This window comes from Silene latifolia, chromosome 3 (genome assembly GCF_048544455.1).
Source record: "Silene latifolia isolate original U9 population chromosome 3, ASM4854445v1, whole genome shotgun sequence".
Taxonomy (NCBI): Eukaryota; Viridiplantae; Streptophyta; class Magnoliopsida; order Caryophyllales; family Caryophyllaceae; genus Silene; species Silene latifolia.
Genome location: NC_133528.1, coordinates 125,386,139 through 125,403,265, shown reverse-complemented (window position 1 = coordinate 125,403,265; position 17,127 = coordinate 125,386,139). Strand labels below are relative to the sequence as shown.

At 34.0% G+C, this 17,127-nt stretch overlaps 1 protein-coding gene across 2 annotated transcripts in view; it reads right to left on the bottom strand.

Annotated features, from left to right (window-relative positions):
- LOC141647976 (SURP and G-patch domain-containing protein 1-like protein) overlaps positions 1–17,127 on the bottom strand; it is a 41,806-nt gene that overhangs the window by 14,282 nt on the left and 10,397 nt on the right. The gene's annotated exons all lie outside the window — the stretch shown is intronic.

Below are 17,127 nucleotides of genomic sequence, written 5' to 3'. Positions count from 1 at the left end.
TCTTTTTGATGGTACTCTTTCTTTTGAGGAATGTTGACCTTGGTTGGAAAATTTGACTTTTGAGGAGATTGTTGTGTTTGACCCTTAACCTTGGTTTTGAGAGGTTGTGATGTTGGAAAGACTTGGGTAGTGTGATGAGACATACTTAATGATTCTTATACCTAGATCCTTGATAAAGTGAGTATATTTGATTGATGGATTCTGTATGTCAAGTGTGAGTTGCATTTGCTACTATGGTTATAGAACTTGGCTTTGTTGTTTATGTTTGGGATTTGAAGGGCTTGGGAGGTGTAGTGAGACGTGTCTTGGGATACTAGCGCTTAGTTCTTGACTTAAAATGGATGAAATTGAATAGTGAATTTGAGGATGTAGGATTGACGAAGTAAGTCGAGTTTGTGATTGGCTTTCGTAGTTGCTTTGGATATGAGTGTTTAATGTATATGTTACCATGTGATAAATGCTAGTTGTGGGATTATTTGTTGGTCTAAAGTGAGCGATCTTGATTACTATTTGAAGTATGATATGAGAGTGAGACTAAGGTACATCATTGGAAAGTCTTAGCGCTTGTCTTTGGTAGCTAGAAAGGATAATGGTATGGTTAACACTAGTTGGATATGAGTATAGCTTTGTTGGAAACCTTGACCTTGATCTTGTGGAAGTTGTTTGTGGATGTTTGAGGATTTGGAGTGATGAGAACACATTTATAGTGGAGTACCTTGTTTCAGGTAATAGATTAGGATGAGGTAACATAAGCGATTTGAGGAAACCCTTAAGAGTGATGTGGTTATGAGTTTTGTTGTTAGGAAGCTTTCGGAACCGTTTAGGATGATGTTGTTGTTCGAGGTTTGAGTACCTGGTGTTTCCTTGTTGTCTAATTCATCTTCTTCTTTGACCATAAGCGTTACCATTCATACCTCTCTAGCTCGCTTCATCTTGCTCCTCCCTTAAGCTTGATGCTCGTGACCTACAAAAACTCTACCCTTGACATTCTTATTGTTTTGACTTCAATTCTTGCCCTATGAAATTCATCATAGCTCTTTTGATTAGTTGAGTTGAATCCTTTTTGCATATCGGTATCTATGATGTCTAAGTTACTTTTCCTTTATTCAATTTCTAAGCTTTCAAGCTACCAGTTTTGATTCGCTGTTAAAAGTTTATGTTACTCTTGCAAAACCTTACCTATTTTAAAGAATTGAAAATGAAAATTTGATTCAGTTTCCAATTTGTTCTTTGAGTATAGACTTCTTTATCATGGTTTTGAGTTGCTAAACCCGTGATTTCTTTAAATTTTATACAATTTCTGTAACTTTGATCTATTTATGATTTCTTCGTCAAAGTATAATGTTATATTTCCAGGAATTTGATTCCCTTTCGAGTTTGAAGGTGAAACTTTTATTTTTATATTGGCTTTTGTAAAAGGAAATTTGAATAGATTACCTTTTTCTTTTGATTGTTAACGTTGATCGGATGTTAGAACTCGTTATTAGAGACGTTTAATAACTTGTTCTACGCTTATCGGCGAATGACTTTGTTTTAAATTTGTCTTTGACTTGGAAGGTTAGCGTTCTTGTGTGCACGACAAGAGCAATTTCGTTCCATGAATGAGACCTATACTTTTGAAAACTCTCCGTTAATGTTTTTGAAAGTGTATTGTTTTGGATTTATACAAATAATTTGCCTTTCGACTTGGTTCTGTCGGAAAATTTTTATTTGAAACTTTTGAATGAATTTTAATTCTTACGATATGTAACCTTTTAATGTTTTGGTTACCGATTTTAAAAGTTCACTTTTATTTTTATAACTTTTCATTTCTACTTTCAAGTTTCGAGGACGAAACTTTTTAAAAACTGGGGTGATTGTAACACCCGCGAATTTCCCTTTTTGACATTTAAAATTTATTAAACCGTTTCATTACTTTATTTTATATTTTTGAATTATTCAATTTAACTAATTTTATGTCAAACACGATTTTTATAAACGCTTTATAAAAGCTCATTTTTATAAAAAATACGTATTATTAAATTATATTTTTAAGACATAATTTATATAAGAATTTATGTATACATATTTTTAGTCGGACGGTAATAATAAGTGACAGTAATAATAATAATCTCCGTCTTAATTTCCGTCTAGCATTAGACCGTCACATTTCTCTTGGTAAGACTAGAATTAATCTGAACCAATCTGATCCCGACAACGCGTACACACACACTCACCTACCCTCTTACACTCTACCTTTAAATATCTCTTTTATATATATATTTATATATTATTATTATTATATATTATATTATTATTGTTATTATATTTTATTATTGTTGTATTACCAGGACCCCACCCCCCTCACTTCCTTCCTTTCTTCTTCTGCAAACAGCGAACAAAACAACAACAAAACACAGCAACCTCACCAACAAACACAGAGGACCGTACCATCACCATTTTCGACCCATTCAAACCCAGATCCCTTCTCCATTTCTCAACCAAACTTCATAATTCTTACTCCATTCTCTTCCTCTTTCCTTCCTCATTCTTTTAAGGTAAGAAAGTTTGAGTTTTGACGAGTTTTCGAAACGGTCGTCTTAAAAGACAAATTTCTCGGTTCTTATCCTAAACAACTCGTTTTCCTCCTTTTAGTCAAGACCAAGAAAGGCTCAAGCTTATGGACGTTCTTCGCTCTGAAATTCGAAGAGTTAAAGGTAACGGTGATAGGTTACTCGACAATGAGTCGATATTTCGCCCCTTTCTACTCTGTTTTTGCTTTTATTTATCGTAAAGCTCAAGTCTTTGTATGTTCCTCATGAATGGGGTTGATTTTGTGTTGTTAATGGTCTTTTAATGCGATTGTTTTTTCGTTGCTTGGACCCGTGATAAACCGGATTCGGGTATGGGGGTGGATACCGCGTTCATCGCTCCCTTCTTGAACTTCTTGGACGAGTTGTGTGTTGGTAATTTTTACTTTAAGTATGCTGCGTTTCCGTCTCACATTTGTTTTCAATTTCCGTCTTAAATTTGGATAAAAAGAGCTGCTGGAATTCTGTTTTGGCATCGTGTACGGACTGTTTTTGACACGTTATTCTCGAGCTTTAGTAGAACAAATCTAATGGTGGTTGTTCGTGTTTTATTTGCACTTGCTTCCGTCTTAATTTTGAGTTGTATGGACTGTTTTTGGACTCGGTTTTGAAGTCGGGAAAGGGCGGTGCTGGGACTTGTTCTACCGGGTCATGTGGCTGGATGTGGGTGACGGACGACTGTGAGTGGGGTAGGTCCGGGCTGTGGACTGGCGACGTGGCTGCGGCCTTGTGGTGTGAGTGTGACGGGGATGGAGTATGTAGCAAACTCCTCGTCTTTGCGTTCCGTGGTGCACGTTTTGGTAATGTTTGATATTTGGGCTAGTGAATGCTATTAGTTTTGGGCCATACTTACACTATGGGTGTATGGATACACCATTGGTCCGCTTTTTATTTTGTCACCCTTATTTCGTTGGGCTATTTACATTCCATTCTTTGGGCTGTGGGTTAGGCCCCGATATTGGTTGCCCAAGTCCCCTCCTTGAGTCGTGTTGGGTAACTCATTTGGCATCAAATTTATTTGCTTTAATATTTTAGTTTTCGTTTCGTGTTTATTATAACGAAGTTCGTTAAATATCGTTCTTTTATATATCTTCTCACATAAATTATAACCGTGGAATTCATTATTTAATTATTTCTTTATATATATAAAATGACGTGCTTTCACTACAATACGTGTCCAATTCAACTGTTTATGTTTTATAAGTAATAAATGGTATACTTTACATTTGAGTCATTATTATTCAATTCGTGTTTCGCCCCTTCATAAATGGTTTGTTTTAAATTATTCATTATCACTTGCTTATATTTTATTCAGCCGACACGTTAAACTGTAAAGTGGAATATTTATTAATATAGTACCAGTATGAGATATTTATTATAAGTAGTTACTTGTAGTGAGTCGTACGCTAGATAATGTCTAGTATTGTTCGGTTGTGAGAGTCTTGGTTCTACCGGATACTAGGGGTGAGCCTGAGGCCCTCTAGTTGCGGTATGAACGTGGGGAGTGATGTTCCCATCCGTACTTATGGTGATGCAGGCCATAAGTATGAATGTGACATTAATCATCCCGTCCCTGAGTCACGGTCCTATCGGATACTAGGGATGAGCCATAGGCCCTCTAGTTGCGATAAGGTCATCGGGATTGATGTTCCCATCCGTACTTATGGTGAGATGCAAGCCATAAGTATGAATGTGACATTAATAATCCCGTTCTATGTGCTTGTTTGTTGTGCTTGTTTGTTGCACTTGTTTGTTGTATTTGGCCATGTTTTAAAGGTAACCGCTGAGCCAGATACTTGTTTGTTGTGTCTCAGACATGTTTTAAAGGTAACCTCTGAGTCGGACACTTGTTTGTTGTATTTGGCCAAGTTTTAAAGGTAACCGCTGAGCCAGATACTTGTTTGTTGTGTCTCGGACATGTTTTAAAGGTAACCTCTGAGTCGGACACTTGTTTGTTGTATTTGGCCATGTTTTAAAGGTAACCGCTGAGCCAGATACTTGTGTGTTGTACCTCGGACATGTTTTAAAGGTAACTGCTGAGCCAAATACTTTATGTGTTGTGTTTCGGACATGTTTTAAAGGTAACCTCTGATTTGGGCACTTGTTTAGAGTATTTGGACATGTTTTAAAGGTAACCGCTGAGCCAGATACTTTAGAGGTCGTGCCTTGGACATGTTTTAAAGGTAACCGCTGAGCCAAGGTACTTAAGGACTTGTGTCTCGGACATGCTTTAAAGGTAGCCTCTGAGCCGGATGCTTTGTTTATTATGTGATGTTAGTAGACCTATTTCATGTATTGTATGTTGTTGGGTCTTCAAAGTTGGATGTATCATATGCCTTATCTATGATTGACAGCGCCTGTTTTGAATGTCAGTCTCATGTCTGAGTGCTTGCATCAAATAGTTATATTCACGATGTTCTAATATGTTCTTGTTTATCTGTGTTTCGATATTTTGTGGCTGGGAGAACCTTGAGTTACTCCCCACTGACTGTGGCGTTCATGTTTACATAAATGACAGGTTGTGAAGATGCTTACGTGGGGAACACGTGTGGGCTAGCGAGAAGTAAACCCTTGGACCTTAGCTTGCTAGTTTAGAAGCCCTTTATTTGTTTATTCGTGGGATATCTTTTCCCGGCTTTCTAGACTTGGGTTGTAATAACCTAAGTTTGTCTATTGTTGTATTTGTTTCATTTCTTTTGGCACCCGCGTGTTAATCTTTAACTAGTGAATTAAAAGTTTTTAAAATCTCATAAATTTCCGCTTTAATTTAAATGTTATATTTTCCGCTTTATCGCGGGGTGTCATAGTTGGTATCAGAGCCTATGTTGCTTCCGACGCACACACGTGTACCCCAAATTTAAATGTGAACTTGACCTTGAATAATGAATGAGAGATGGGTAGACTTAAGGACCTAAGGTGGTAGTCTGTAGTGTGTTTGCTCTTTATTAGGTTCTAACATGTTTGTTGATTGCCATTTAATAATTGTTGTGCCCTTGGATCAATGACCGTAAGCCTACCAACATGAAGATCAAGATTTGGTGCCTATTGCCAGAAATTGAAGATTTGTTCAACTTTGAAGAATGCTTCTACGTCCTTGAAGAAGCTTCTCATTCTTTGTGTATCTTGCCTTATTCTTTATCTCTTGGTGCTTATCCTTCTTCTAAACTCTCTTCCGTTTTACTTTGAAAGCTACTCTTGTACTCCTAACTTGTCCTTTGTTTCTTGCTTATCCTCCCTTAACGCCTTTTTGATGGTACTTTTTCTTTTGAGGAATGTTGACCTTGGTTGGAAAATTTGACTTTTGAGGAGATTGTTGTGTTTGACCCTTAACCTTGGTTTTGAGAGGTTGTGATGTTGGAAAGACTTGAGTAGTGTGATGAGACATACTTAATGATTCTTATACCTAGATTCTTGATAAAGTGAGTATATTTGATTGATGGATTCTGTATGTCAAGTGTGAATTGCATTTGTTACTATGGTTATAGAACTTGACTTTGTTGTTTATGTTTGAGATTTGAAGGGCTTGGGAGGTGTAGTGAGACGTGTCTTGGGATACTAGCGCTTTGTTCTTGACTTAAAATGGATGAGATTGAATAGTGAATTTGAGGATGTAGGATTGACTAAGTAAGTCGAGTTTGTGATTGGCTTTCGTAGTTGCTTTGGATATGAGAGTTTAATGTATATGTTACCATGTGATAAATGCTAGTTGTGGGATTATTTGTTGGTCTAAAGTGAGCGATCTTGATTACTATTTGAAGTATGATATGAGAGTGAGACTAAGGTACATCATTGGAAAGTTTTAGCGCTTGTCTTTGGTAGCTAGAAAGGATAATGGTATGGTTGACACTAGTTGGATATGAGTATAGCTTTGTTGGAAACCTTGACCTTGATCTTGTGGAAGTTGTTTGTGGATGTTTGAGGATTTGGAGTGATGAGAGCACACTTATAGTGGAGTACCTTGTTTCAGGGAATAGATTAGGATGAGGTAACATAAGCGATTTGAGGAAACCCTTAAGAGTGATGTGGTTATGAGTTTTGTTGTTAGGAAGCTTTCGGAACCGTTTAGGATGATGTTGTTGTTCGAGGTTTGAGTACCTGGCATTTCCTTGTTGTCTAATTCATCTTCTTCTTTGACCATAAGCGTTACCATTCATACCTCTCTTCCTCGCTTCATCTTGCTCCTCCCTTAAGCTTGATGCTCGTGACCTACAAAAACTCTACCCTTGACATTCTTATTGTTTTGACTTCAATTCTTGCCCTATGAAATTCATCATAGCTCTTTTGATATGTTGAGTTGAATCCTTTTTGCATACCGGTATCTATGATGTCTAAGTTACTTTTCCTTTATTCAATTTCTAAGCTTTCAAGCTACCAGTTTTGATTCGCTGTTAAAAGTTTATGTTACTCTTGCAAAACCTTACCTATTTTAAAGAATTGAAAATGAAAATTTGATTCAGTTCCCAATTTGTTCTTTGAGTATAAACTTCTTTATCATGGTTTTGAGTTGCTAAACCCGTGATTTCTTTAAATTTTATACAATTTCTGTAACTTTGATCTATTTATGATTTCTTCGTCAAAGTATAATGTTATATTTCCAGGAATTTGATTCCCTTTCGAGTTTGAAGGTGAAACTTTTATTTTTATATTGACTTTTGTAAAAGGAAATTTGAATAGATTACCTTTTTCTTTTGATTGTTAACGTTGATCGGATGTTAGAACTCGTTATTAGAGACGTTTAATAACTTGTTCTACGCTTATCGGCGAATGACTTTGTTTTAAATTTGTCTTTGACTTGGAAGGTTAGCGTTCTTGTGTGCACGACAAGAGCAATTTCGTTCCATGAATGAGACCTATACTTTTGAAAACTCTCCGTTAATGTTTTTGAAAGTGTATTATTTTGGATTTATACAAATAATTTGCCTTTCGACTTGGTTCTGTCGGAAAATTTTTATTTGAAACTTTTGAAAGATTTTTAATTCTTACGATATGTAACCTTTTAATGTTTTGGTTACCGATTTTAAAAGTTCAGTTTTATTTTTATAACTTTTCATTTCTACTTTCAAGTTTCGAGGACGAAACTTTTTAAAAACTGGGGTAACCTCTGAGTCGGACACTTGTTTGTTGTATTTGACCAAGTTTTAAAGGTAACCGCTGAGCCAGATACTTGTTTGTTGTGTCTCGGACATGTTTTAAAGGTAACCTCTGAGTCGGACACTTGTTTGTTGTATTTGGCCATGTTTTAAAGGTAACCGCTGAGCCAGATACTTGTTTGTTGTACCTCGGACATGTTTTAAAGGTAACCTCTGAGTCGGGTACTTGTTTGTAGTATTTGGACATGTTTTAAAGGTAACAGCTGAGCCAAATACTTTATGTGTTGTGTTTCGGACATGTTTAAAGGTAACATCTGAGTCGGGCACTTGTTTGTAGTATTTGGACATGTTTTAAAGGTAACCGCTGAGCCAGATACTTTAAAGGTCGTGCCTTGGACATGTTTTAAAGGTAACCGCTGAGCCAAGGTACTTAAGGACTTGTGTCTCGGACATGCTTTAAAGGTAGCCTCTGAGCCGGATGCTTTGCTTATTATGTGATGTTAGTAGACCTATTTCATGTATTGTATGTTGTTGGGTTTTCAAAGTTGGATGTATCATATGCCTTATCTATGATTGACAACGCCTGTTTTGAATGTCAGTCTCATGTCTGAGTGCTTGCATCAAATAGTTATATTCACGATGTTCTAATATGTTCTTGTTTATCTGTGTTTCGACATTTTGTGGTTGGGAGAACCTTGAGTTACTCCCCACTGACTGTGGCGTTCATGTTTACATGAATGACATGTGGGGAACACGTGTGGGCTAGCGAGAACTAAACCCTTGGACCTTAGTTTGCTAGTTTAGAAGCCCTTTATTTGTTTATTCGTGGGATATCTTTTCCCCGCTTTCTAGACTTGGGTTGTAATAACCTAAGTTTGTCGATTGTTGTATTTGTTTCATTTCTTTTGACACCCGCGTGTTAATCTTTAACTAGTGACTTAAAAGTTTTTAAAATCTCATAAATTTCCGCTTTAATTTAAATCTTATATTTTCCGCTTTATCGCGGGGTGTCACAAACCACCGTTGCATATTATTATAATGTATAAAACTGCCTCGCAGGAGATTTACCGTTATTTTATTAAATTAAGTGTTTTTTTTGTTAGTGCATCTTGAGGAACATAAGCAAGATTGACCAAGTCATCTGAGAATTTTTGCCGTGAAGTACTAATGGTCTAATGCTGCCATGGCTCTGTGATGTGTAGAGTGCATGATGAGGTTTAATCTTGCTGGATAAATCACAGGAAATTATCATACTTCTAAATTCTAATGGATTTAGGAGAATTACAACGACCCACTATATGATAATATAATGTATTTTTTAAAATAAAATAAATAGACCATTATGCTATCTTGATATTAAAAAAAATGTATTCCAATTAAAATAGGATTACTAACTTGAGTACTGCAAGTCTACGATCAAATTAAAGAGCGCTATGTTGCTGTATTTCTATATTTACAACTTTTCTTGCTGGAGAAACAGATGAGGTTTCTTCATTAAACTTATCCTAACATTAAATATAATATTTTCATCAATCTATTTTAGCGGTCTCTAAAGTATAGAGTATAAGCGTATATATTCATCGATGATAAAAGTTCATTGCGAATGAATGTTCCATCAACCAAAAGTATAAGCGTATAGAAGTATTAGAGCGGAGTCTTAAGCCTAATTAAATACCACAACAACTTTTTCACGTATAAATTGCGTACACAACACATAGCATGTTGAAAAAAATTGACTTCTACTTGATGCTCCTATACACCTACATATAATTATTGTAAAAGTAAGAGAAAAAAAGTTTTCCCTACTTCGGATGAAGAGTATAGAGTTAAAGTAAAGCGTAGCATAATAGAGTTATTCTTGAACATTTGTTTATCCCATTTCTTCTTTAAAATGACTTTTTATTTTTCTTAAACATGCCATATAGTAGTGATAGTACATATTAATTGATGATAATACATCGTAATTAAGATGCCCTGGTATCTTAACCTGGCCAATCAGACTACATCTATTAATCATCATCATCATTCATCTCACTCATAATTAAGTTCATAAATGTTCTGATTGATAGCATCATGTATCAAGTTTTAAATGTTGTTATATATCATCGGTCACACATGTGTATTTCTTCAATAATTATGTCATTTATGTCCTCTATGCTCTATATCTTTTAAGTGGCAAACGCACTTCAAGTGAAGTAACAATTATATAAAAATAAGAGCGAAAAAAGTGGACAAATTAAAACTACTAATACAATATTTTAATTTGGACATTACATATGTTCGGTATAACTTTGTCTGCATTTTATAATATTAAGATTAATGAACCATTCGTTAATATAGCGTCGATATGCTATTTGTTAAATCAGTCCGTATCATTGAAGACGACCATTAATCCATCACAAACTGAAGACGGATAGTGACCCTCTACATAAATGCAAGTGGGAGGGCAAGTGGGACATTATCCATCTTCAACTTGTGACGGATAATGTCCGTCTTCAATGAGAATTTGTGTGTTAAATACATACACTTTTACTATTGAAAACATGATATTTCAAGAAGGGTTTATAAAACTAATAATACTATCGACAAGAATTTAAATTATATTCTTTAAAATTTTACTATTTTGACATTATGCGCTATAGAATAATACAAATAGGCCCGTGCATCGCACGGGCATTAACTCTAGTATCTATATAAAAGAGAGTTTTTTCGAGCGATCTGAGAGCGTCCAAATCATCAAAAATTAATTTAGGAAAGTATCATAAATAATAATTTTTGATGTAAAAATAAAGTGGAGAATCTTTTAATTATTATAATATATATTTCCTAAATTATATTCAAGTGATATTTCCAATTTTTATATCAAACTTTTACATTTAACTTCGCAAAAAAGTATCGTTAAAAAAATTAATAAAATAATATAATTAGCTTCGTGATAAAAAATGCTATCATTAGAGTATAGATTTCATATTATTTGCATATATTAAAAATTCTTAGTATGTAAAATTGTGTAATTTTTAGTATGTTTTGTCCCACATTGAAAAATAACGTAGGTGTGGTGAATATACTACATATAAATAGTAGAATTGTCCCACATCGAAAGATTAGTATAAGGCGATATGATCCTATGGTTATAAATAGGAGGCGTATTTGGAACTTATGTATCCACCCAAAATTTTTTGAGTCTCATAAATATTGTTTTAAAGAGCTCTTAAGATTTTCTATCATTATCTACGATATGATATAAAAAATAAAGTGGAAATCGTTGGGAACTACTCGGGAAAGAGTTAAGAACATGAACAAGAAAATAAAAAAAAATACAAAACTAAAGGTTTTACTAATGGTAGTCTCCTGACACAGTACAAAACTAAAGATTTTACTAATGGTTGTCTTCTTAATACAGTAATAGAGCGTTAATGAGTCATTATATGTAACATGTAGAGATCTCTATCTAATGATCGAGACTAAGTGGTTTTACCTTCAAAGAAAAATAATATGTATACAATAGTGGTTTTTTTAAGAAGAGACCTGTACTTCTTGATATGTTATATCTTTCACATTGAAAAATAATGTAGGCATGATGAACATACTACGTCTAAATAATTAAATTATGTATCTCACATTGAAAAAATAGTATACGGTAGGGTGATTCTATAAATATAAATAGGAGGCATCCTTGAAACTTAGGTATTAACCCAAAAATTTTTGATATAAAAGATATGTACTTTTTAGTACTTCCTCCATTCAACTCCACTCTACCATCTTTCCTTTTTCATCCATTCAACTCCACTCTACCTATTTCCTAAAAAGGAATGCCAAATGACCATTTTATCCTCATACCCCATTACTTATTTACAATATTTGCCACCCATACCCCACTACTTCTACATCAAAGTCCACCCTTTTCCACTCATACCCCATTTAATTACATTATACCCCATTATTTATATACAATATTTTCCACCCAACCCCACCCTTCTTAATATTTGTGCAAAATACAAATGGGTAGAGTGGAGTTGAATGGAGGAAGTATGTTATATGTCCCACATTGAAAAATAATGTAGCTGTGGTGAATATATTATGTATAAATAATAAAACTGTCCCATATATATACATTTTCTTTATTATATTGAAGTGATGTTTATAATTTTGATATAAAGACTTTATATTTCATTTGACAAAAAAGTAACATATGGAAATTATATAATTAGATTGCGACAAAAAAAAAGCTATCATTAGAGTGTAGATTGTATTGTATTTTCTCATTATCAAATCAAGTTGATGTCAAAGTAGGTGCAAAAAAAATGGTGTACTACATTGAAAAATAATGTAAGTGTGGTGAATATACTATGTATAAAAATTAGAATTGTCCCACATCGGGAGATTACCATAAGGCAGGGTGATCTTATAATTATAAATAGAAGTCATAATCCAAAATCTTTTGATTCTCTTAAGTATTGTCAGAGAGAGCTCTTAAAAAAGTTTGTATTACCGTCTCTACAATAATGATTTCTAACATAAGTTAATCTTTGAAAAATCTTTTAGTTATTATAATATGTACTCTGTATTTCTTATTTTATATTCAAGTGATGTTTCTAATTTTTATATAAAAACTTTTACATTTCATTTGGCAAAATAATTCGGTAAAAAAATTATGAAAATAATATTATTAGATTCATGGTAAGAAATGCTATCATTAGATTATATATAGATTTCATATAATTTGCATATATTAAAGATGGTGTATTTTATAGTATGTTATATGTCCCACATGAAAAATAATACAGGTGTGACAAATATACTACATATAAAAAATAGAATTTTCCCACATCGAAATATAGTATAAGTGGGCGATTCTATGATTATAAATAGGAGGCATCCGTGGAACTTAAGCATCAACCCAAAATCTTTTGAGTCTCTTAAGTATTGTTTTGGAGAGCTCTTAAAATTTTATATCATTATATTTCCTACCTATAGACTTTATATGTCCCACCACATTGAAAAATAATGTATGTGTGATAAATATACTACGTTTAAATAATATAATTAGAATTTTGTTAAAAAAAAATTATCATTAGAGTATAGGTTCATATCATTTGCACATATTTTAATTATGATAAAAAAAAATAGAAAACAAACGTATGAATATTAATAGATAATATAGTATTTGCTTATTATTAAATCGGGTTGGATGTCGAATTAGGTTCAAAAAATATGGTGTACTTTTAAATATGTTATTCGTCTCACATTGAAAAATAATGTAGGTGTGATAAATATATACTACGTATAAATAGTTGAATTGTTCCACATGAAAAGATTATCATAAGGTGGGGTGATCCCATGATTATAAATATGATTTATCTTTGGAACTTAGGTATCACCCCAAATATATTGAATCTCTCAAAGTATACTTATTATATAAGAGACTTTAAACATAATCTTGAATTAAATGTTAAATTTTTAAAGTTGTAACATTTTTTTAGGTGGGAGAAAGAGCGATAAAATGGTCAATATTATAACGGAAATTTGTCATTGTATCCTCAAATTTCGGTAGATTACACATAATACCTCTAATTTTAAGTTTATACATATAATACCCTTGTGTTTACCTTTTTCATAATGCCGTTACTCCTATGAGTAAATAGATGAGTAATTTTTTTTTTTGATAAGGTAAAGAAACTAGTTTGATTAAAAATCAACCTATACCATCCTTCCGGATGAAAAGGGTAAACGAAAGTCAACGATTTTCAAAATACCAAGAACCAAGCATATCATAAAAAGGGGATAAACAATAAACTTTCATAATCACATTAAAAGAGTAATTGAGCGTGCCATGCTATTTGTGTTTTGTTATTTAGGTATTAAATGTTAGTTTATGAAATAAAATATGGATTTAGGAATTAGATGATGAAGTGTTTGTGTAATAGATAACAAAAGAAAAAGGTCATCACAAGTAATAGGAGTAATGACGTTATGACGGAAGTTGTCAAATGGTATTCTGGGAAAGAAAAAGGTGAACATAGGGGTACCATTTGTAAAAAGTTAAAATTAGGGGTCCCATGTATAATCTATCAAAGTTCAAAGTTACCATGAGAAATTTCCAATATTATAATGATATAGTTAATTAAATTTTCATTTAAAAGAGAGAGATATCCGTACCAATAAAACAATAAAGGGGGTTTTATTTTTTAATTGTTATTTTATTATCACGCCATCAAATTTAACGTCCATTTAACAGTCTTTACATTAGGGGGTACCATGGGCAAAAAAATGGAACCTCAAGATTACCATAGGCAGATTCATAAAAGTAGGGGTAACATGGAAAATCTGACAAAATTAAGGGGTACCACGAAAAATTTCCGTATCTCAATTATGATAAATTTTTTTGAAGAAAAACAACGTACAAATATTAATGGAGTGTACTTGATCATATTATTAAATTTAAATATACCTATTAGATATAATAAGTAGCGATTGTCCGTATTCGGTATTCGGGATCTGGTTGGATGTCGAACTAAGTGCAAAAAAAGATGGTGTAATTCTGAGTATGTTATTTGTACCACATTGAAAAACAATGCAGGTTTGGTGAATAGATACCACGTATAAATACCAGCTAGAATTGTCCTACATCATAAAAATAACCCAAGTTTGGCGAATATATTACTTATAAATAGTAGAATTGTCCCACATCGAAAATTAGTATAAGGTGGGGTGATTATATGATTATAAATAAGAGTTAACCCACATATATTAATCTTTTTTTTCAAAGAGATATTTTAATATTATGTAAACAAATTATTAGATATAGAAAGTAAACATTAAACTCTTATAACATTTTTTTTGGGTGTTGATTTTCGCAGTACACATTTTACTCACTATAGTACGCTATTTCCCATATTACCCCTCTCATTTCCACCCTTTTTTTTCTCTCAACCTTTTCGACATGTACTACATGAAAAAAGGAACTTTAACAACAATGTATGTACTACATCGTATCACAACCACCGTACAACCCCTGGCCACCCAACCGCCATCCGCCGGCAACCCTGTGAACGGCCACCACAGACAACGACAGAAGCCCCTTGACCGACGACTACCCCAGTTCACTCTCCCCAAAAAAAACCTCAAACCGACCTCCTTCAACGCACCACCGCCACCTCGCGTGTCAGCAATGCCCCACCGCGAGGCTCGCCCTTCCCCTTCCCCACCATCAACAGTCGCGCCACCCACTTCATCGACGACCGTAAGTCCATCACGCTGCCATACACAATACGAAACCCCCAAATATAAAAAAGAAAATTCTAACCTTAAACAAACAAGCAAAAACAACGAAAATTTGAAGTAAATAATAGTTCCATTATAAATCTTTAATGAATAATCAAATACTATTGTTTTCCGAATCGAATTATTATACATAATTAAAAAAAAACAGTGGATAAAAGAGAGGTGTTGATTTAGTTTGAAAGGATTTGTCTCGGCTGTTCTTTTAGCAAAGGGTAGATGAATGGAAGATTTTGGTAAAAATGTACTGAATTGAGTACAAAGCGTACTGCGAAAATAAATTACGTTTTTTTTTTGCATTATAAATAAGTTAATTACCCCGTTGCAACGCACGGGCATTCAAACTAGTTAGTTTACTATTTCAGCAATAATTAGAGTAGTTAATAGCCTATTAATCTTATCAATTAAGAGGCTTTAAGTTTAATTAGTAGGGGGTTTAATGTCTAATAAGTATGGCACTTATTTTAGACCTTTTAGATGTATTTTCGGTTACAATAGGCGTGTGATTAGGCTATATAAAGCATGATTGTTTCTTTTTATAGTAGTGAATGATTTTGAGAAAAAAAAAACCAAGTTGTTAGTGTAACACCCGCGAATTTTCCATTTTGACATTTATAACTTAATTAACTATCTACTATCTTATTTATATTTTAAATTATTCAATTTAATTAATTTCATTATTAAACATGATTTTAATAAATATTATATTTTTAAAGCTTAAGTTATACAAAATAAATATTTTGGTCGGATAATAATGATAATAATAATAATAATAATTCCCGTCTTGAGTTGTAGTGGGCTTGAGACGTAAATTCTTGTGTATATCGACTCAATTTTGCATGTTGGGCCTAGTATGACCATTGGGCTCACATACTACTCCTTCATCCTCATTTAAATCATGAGGGAAACCCTAACTACACCTCCCTCAATTTTTCAGCATTCATCTTCAACAACCATCACCATTTTTATACTTTTCACTTACAAATCTTCAAAACACCATAACTTGCTCAATTTTTATCCGAATCAAGTGATTTTCGCGTCTATTTCTTCCTCTCATCGCCCTCCATCTTTCTAGGTAAGAAAAGAACCGACTTTCCTCCTTATATAGGGCTGTCGACCCATATTTTACTCGGTATCCTTTTCCTAGTTTCGATTCTTAGTCTTAATTTGTGTTTTCTTATGTTTAGGAGAAAGATTAGTTGACCCGGAAGTGGATTATTGCAAGTAAGACGATTCCAATAGAGATTACGAGCTTAAAAAGGTAACGGTGATGGGTTACTCGACTTTTATGTTAAAATTGTGTGAATTGTGTAGTATTAGACTCATATGATTGTTAAATTTGTTGTCTTGCATGATTTGTGGTGAATGGATGTTGATTAGAATACTTGAATGACATTTTTCACATGTTTAAGGAAAAGTTTCACTCTTTATTGTCTTTGATCCGTATTGGTTGAATTTATGTCTCAATTATGTTGTTTTCTTGGTTAGAATCATGTTAGGACAGGTAAATAATTGTTGTGGAACGATTTGTGATTGTTTGAGAAACGATTTTTGGTGATTCACGCGGACAAGGAGTCTCAGCCGGCCGACCGGCCGCCGGTTCTGGACCGGCTGGGAACCCCCTGTATGTTGTTTCACTTTTCAAAAATGTGTCGTGGGTCTCAGCCGGCCGACCGGCCGCCGGCTTTGGACCGGCTGGGAACCCCCTGTAACATTTGGCCTTTTTACAAATTTTTCAAAAATGAACCATGGGTCTCAGCCGGTGGACCGGCCGCCGGCTCTGGACCGGCTGGGAACCCTCTGTAAGTTTTATTTGAAAATCAAATGTTTTCCTGGAGTCCCAGCCGGTGGACCGGCCGCCGGCCCACAACCGGCTGAGACCCCTCTGAATACTTTTCTTCGCTTATAACTTATATTAACCAAAGATTTACGCATATATCTTTTCTATATTAATAAGTGATCAATTTAAGACATGTTTACGTGATGAGCATGCAATTATGATTACTGTTGATTATGACCCAAGTGTGACGATTTACATTGTATGACGACTTGACATTCCTTTTTTACCCTTTCGGACCTTTGGTTACGGACTGTGTGCCATGTTTCCGGATTAGACTATCCTACCGCCTCTTTGGACCTTTGGTTACGGACTGTGTGCCATGTTTCCGATTTGGGGTTACTCGACC